Source organism: Talpa occidentalis, unplaced genomic scaffold (assembly GCF_014898055.3).
Source record: "Talpa occidentalis isolate TD23 unplaced genomic scaffold, MPIMG_talOcc4v2.1 talOcc4.6, whole genome shotgun sequence".
NCBI classification, from domain to species: domain Eukaryota; kingdom Metazoa; phylum Chordata; class Mammalia; order Eulipotyphla; family Talpidae; genus Talpa; species Talpa occidentalis.
In genome coordinates, this window is record NW_023604972.1 from 45,443,242 (window position 1) to 45,449,233 (window position 5,992).

Genomic DNA, 5,992 nt, shown 5'->3' on the forward strand with positions numbered 1-5,992 from the left:
GGGAAAAGGACCCTTTATTCACTATCGTTGTTAATGTAGACTGGTCAAGCCCCTATGGAAAACAGCATGAAAGTTCCTTAAAATATTAAAAATATGATACAACAATTCCACTCCTACATAATTACTTGAAGAATACCAATCACTAATTAGAGGAAATATATGCACTCTGTTGTTCATTGAAACACTATAATGGGTAAGTTATGGAAACAACCTAAATGCTCAAAGACAGAGTAAGAACATATGGTATTACAAAATGGAATACTACTCTGATATGAAAAAGATGAACAATATGGATGGAACTGGAGGGAATTATGCTAAGTAAAATAAGTCAGAAGGAGAAAGACAAATACCAGATGATTTCACTCATTTGGAATACATACAAGCAAAACAAAGGAACAGATAAAATTAAACTAAAACTAAAACCCTAATAATCTGACTGAAAATTGAGTCTACTAGAGAGGGAGGAAAGTGGGAATATACCAGAGGGGAGGGTAACCCGTGGTACCACCTGTGCTTTGATGGTGGGGTGGTATGATAACATATCTGAGGACATATGAACCTATTTTCTTTAATCATATACATTGTTTTAAACCAATGTTACCTAAATAAAGGAAATTGCTATTTTTTTGTCTTTTATTGATTACTATCATGAAGAACTCATAACAAAACTCAGAAAAGCAATTCAATAGCTAAGGAATTAAATCCATGAGCAGAAGGAAGAGCCAAATTATAAGAAACTAACATATTCAGGATGTAAATAACTCAATAAATGAAACTGAGTTCTATAGAGAGTTGTGGAAAATAGAATAGACCCAATGAAGGAATGAATCAGGAAAGTCTTAGGTTGAAACCTAAAAGGGAAATAAGATACTTAAAATATGAACAATTACAGCCATCTAAATCCTTTAGGAAATGCAAGATGAGGATCAAAGGGTATCTCAGGAGGTGAGGAGGGAAGAGAAGAGTTTATTTAAAGAAATAACTGAGAATTTCCTGAATTTTTTTCTTTTTTTTTTCTTTCCAAAAAATTATTTTATTATTTTATTTTTTTAATAATAAATTTTATTTTTATATTCCCCATACAATTGCAACCCCCTTATTTTGACCCCAATCCCTCCCCTCCTGCTCCCTACCCCCCATAGAGTGTCTCTAGTTCACAGTTTTTTGTTGATTTTGATTTTCACTTTCTTATAGTTATTCATTTTCCTGGTCCCTTATTTAAGTTTTCTAGATTCCTGCTATGAGTGAGACCATCCGGTATCTTTCTTTTTCTTTCTGGCTTATTTCGCTGAGCATGATCCCTTCCAGCGCCATCCATGTTGCTGCAAATTGCATATGTTTATCTTTTTTGAATGCTGAGTGATATTCCATGGTATATATGTACCACATCTTCTTGATCCAGTCATCTATTTTTGGGCATTTGGGTTGTTTCCAAAGCTTAGCTATTGTAAATAGTGCTGCTATAAACATAGGGGTGCAGGTGCTCTTTGGAATTGATCCAGCAATTCCACTCCTAGGTATTTACCCAATGGACAAAGAAACATCAATTCCAGAGAATTTCCTGAATTTATGGAAGAAATTGAATATATAAGTCCATAAAAGTAGCATCATAATTTGTTACCTAAATGTAAAGAGGCTACACACAAAGAAAACATTTTTTTTTTTAAAGATTTATTTATTTATACAAGCACTGGGTACAGTCAGAAGCACGGAAGGGTAAGAGAACTCACCAGAGCCAGATTGGGGAACAAAATAGGCAGACTGACGAAATACACTGCTGAGGTCCAACTACTATGGAGAGCTGTGTGGAGATTTCTGGACCTACTAAACATAGAGCTATCATATGATCCAGCAATTCCACTTCTAGGTATTTACCCAAAGGACACAGAAACATCAATTCCAAAGAACACCTGCACCCCTATGTTTATAGCAGCACTATTTACAATAGCTAAGCTTTGGAAACAGCCCAAATGCCCAAAAATAGATGACTGGATCAAGAAGATGTGGTACATATACACCATGGAATATTACTCAGCATTCAAAAAAGATAAACACATGCAATTTGCAGCAACATGGATGGCGCTGGAAGGGATCATGCTCAACGAAATAAGCCAAAAAGAAAAATACCGGATGGTCTCACTCATAGCAGGAATCTAGAAAACTTAAATAAGGGACCAGGAAAATGAATAACTATAAGAAAGTGAAAATCAAAATCAACAAAAGGGGCGGGAGGGGAGGGATTGGGGTCAGAATGGGGGGGTTGCAATTGTATGGGGAATATAAAAATAAAATTTATTATTAAAAAAAAAAAAAGAAATACACTGCTGAGGGAAGCTGCGGGCGTGGCAGGGGAGGTCTGTCGCGCCATGCAGGACCCTCGCCAGTGGCAGGGGATCGAACCCGGCGCTACAGAGGCTGCGGCCCAGCGCTCAACCGCTGCACCACCGGGGGAGGCCTCCAAAGAATACTTATTAAAGGTACTCCCATCAAGCAATGATCAAACTTCTCAGAAGAAATCCTACAAGCCAGGAGAGACTGGAACAGCATTTCAAAGCACACGACCATAAAACTGCTAGTTAAGAATACTTTATCACAGAGCCTCCCCTGGTGGTGCAGCGGTTGAGCGCTGGGCTGTGAGGCTGCCCACAGCCTCTGCCGCGCCGGTTCGTTCCCAGGCCACCGGCGAGGGTCCCACAAAAAAAAAAAAAAAAAAAAAAAGACATTATTTTCAACTGCGAGGGGTAAATGAGGGCTTTTCCAGATGTTGGAAGGATTTCATCTTCATGAGACCTTACAAGAAATGTTCTAAATAAAGTTCACAAAAACTCGAATGAGGCTCTAAAGAGACAGAATCCAACAACAAAAGAAAGTGGCAGTGCACATCCTCATATCAACAATCACCTGAAATACAGCTGGACAGAACTTAGGATCAAAGGCAAAGAGTAGCGGGTGGCTTACAAAATCCAACTATATTGCTGGCTATAAGACATTCAAATAGACAAACACAGACTTAAAGATGAAGGGTGGAAAAATGGTAGTCCAAGCCATTGGAAAAATGTGAAAAGTAGGAACTGCTCTATTTACATAAAAGTTAAATAGACTTCCAGTTAAAAAGGTACAAGACAGGGCCTGCCCTGGTGGTGCAGCGATTGAGTGCTGGGCTGCGAGGCTGCCCAGAGTCTCTGAAGCATCGGTTCGATCCCGGGCCGCCGGCGAGGGTCCCACATGGCGCGCAGACCTCTCCTGCCACGCCTGATCTCCCCTCAGCAGTGTGCTTGGGTCAATCTGCCTGTTCTGTTCCCCGCTCCGGCTCTGTTGAATTCTCTCACTCTCCTGCGATTCTGACTGTACCAGTGCTTGGGTAAATAAATAAAAAAATCTTAAAAAAAAAAAAAGTAAAAGACGGACATTATGTGGCATTCTATAATTATATAATGAAGGGATCAATATTTCAAGACAAACCACTTAATATATATGCACCTAAAATAGCACTACCAATATATATGAAGCAAATATTAATATACCTAAACGGAGACATTAACAGCAACAAAAAAACAGCGATTTTATTTTATTTTTTATGAAGCAAGAATTTTATTTTTTTAACGCCTTCTTTCCCCATTTTTAAAAATATTTATGTATATGTATTTTACATCATTGTTCATTTTGTACAATGTTTGCTTTCTCCTCTCCAGTGTAGTCCCCATAGGATTCCCACCACCAATTAACCCGTGCACTAAGTTATTTTAATATTCCACTTACAGGTATGGACAGATCATACAGACAGAAAATCAACAAGGAAATGAGGTCTTAAATGACAGATTAGGTGAAATGAATTCAATAGAGTATTCCAATGCAAGACAACAATACACATTTTAAAAATTGTATCATTTTTTATTTAGGTAATCAGTTTACAACTCTGTATATGATTTAGGGATATGTGTTCACATCTCTTCAGATGGATGTTACCACACCACAACCACCATCAAAGCACCAATAAACCTCCACCTAAGTCCTTTGGGACTCATCCCACCTTTACTCCCCACTGTGTACCCTGCTCTTTTTTAGCCTGGATTTTGCAGTCAAATTTTCTAAGGGTTTTTTTTTTTTTTTTTTTTTCAGTTTGTTCCTTTGTTTTGATTCTTTCTATTCCACATGTGAGTGAAATCATTGGTATTTGTCTTTCTCTGACTTACTTTGCTAACATAATCTCTAGTTCTTCCCATTTTGTTGCAATGGCAAGATTTCGTTTTTTTCCCTTTAGATAAGTGATATATAATATATATATCTGCTATATCTTTTTTATCCATTCATCTGTTGTTGGATACTATAAAAAATGTTGCATATATCCCTTCAAATTTGCATTTTGGCATACTTCAGATAGATACCTAAGAGCTGAAATTCTGCATGATATAGTGATTTTTTTCATTTAAGAAAATTTATATTTAAATAAACAATGAAATACCAAGGGCCTCTATAAAATTTCATTATAGTTTTTGTATAGGCCACTTCACCAATAAATGATTCTCAATTTGTTTTAAGATCATGTGATTACAAAAAAAATAAACTATTCATCAAAAACTGGATAGATTTTCAAATGTTCTTTCAGATATTCAAATCAATACAATCTGTCTCTCAATATCAACTTGAGTTGCACAGATTATGATGAAGACATGATACATAGTGTTGATGATGTAATCCACGCTTGAATAAATGTAATCCACGCACTGTACTTCCTCAGACATAGACACCTATCCCAAGTATCTTCTATTCCTGAGTGATCATCTGTATCAAGATGGATCATCAGATAAATCACACTGATTATAATACCTGCTGCCAGAGAGATTAATAAATTCAAAGCAGGAACCCTTTCATTGTCTTTGCCAGCCACAAAGAGCCTTACTTCAAAGCACCTTCTAGCAACCTGCTGAATCAGTGAATGAGCTTTAGGTAATAAAGGATTTTCAAGGCAAGTCAATAAAGCATGAAGCCATCTTTTCAATTCTGAAATAAAGTCTCTTTCTCCAAATCAATTATTCGGGTATTCCAAGACACTAGTTTTAGTTGCCTGATTCATTCTGTTAACACTACTAAGCAAGGGAGGAAAACCATTTTGTAAATAATCTATTCCAGGGACTTCATTTGTAACAGGTCCAACAGCCTCGTCAGCACATGAACTTTCACCCAGACAAAAATTTTTTCCAGCCTTCATCTTCAGATTTTGGCATGGTCACATTACTCTCCAACTGTTGCAATTTCCAGTTACTTCTAAGTCTGTTCACACACTGCCAAGCAGTTGAAAGCTGTGCACTTGTTGCTGTTGTCACTGAAGTGTGGGAGAATATCCTTTAGGAGCAGGTTGGCATCCTGAAAGAGAAATATTCACACTTTGCTTCCTTTTCTTCTTTGGGTCAATTTAAGCTACTGCAACAGCTGGACACTGAGCTGCCTCTATCTGAGGCATCTTTGTGGATTCCAAGGGATCGGAGCCTTCTGTCAAGTCATAGGGCTCCACTGGCAATATTCAGGGCATCCTTTCTTCCACTGTAGACTCTGCTAGCACACACACCATATTTGCAATCCCACTAGTCCTAGTAAATCAATATTTAATATTCTGATAAACTTTCATATTGTTTTCCGTAAAGGCTGGACCAGTCTAAATTCCTACATAAAGGGTAGATTTGTTTTTCTCCATTCTTGCCAACATTTCTTTGTGATCTTTTTGGTATAAGCATTCTGATGGGTGTGAAGTGTTAACTCACTGTGGTGGAGGTTTACATCCCCCTAATAAGTAATGATAAGTAATTTTTTAGGTGCCTGTTGGCCATGTGTGTATTTGCTTTGGAGGAATATGTATTTATTTAGCTCATCTGCCCGCTTTTTCTTTTTGCTAAGTTGTATGAGTTCTTTGTAGGTCTTGGATGTTAGCTCTTTGGCAGATGTATGGTGTGCAAATGTCTCCTCCCATGTTAGATGGCTCTACATTTTAGTGACA

The 5,992-nt window shown here is 37.5% G+C and overlaps 1 pseudogene; it reads right to left on the reverse strand.

Moving 5' to 3' along the window:
• Positions 1-4,787: 4,787 nt before the first annotated feature.
• On the reverse strand, positions 4,788-5,569 carry LOC119261352 (gem-associated protein 2-like; annotated as a pseudogene).
• Positions 5,570-5,992: the final 423 nt, after the last annotated feature.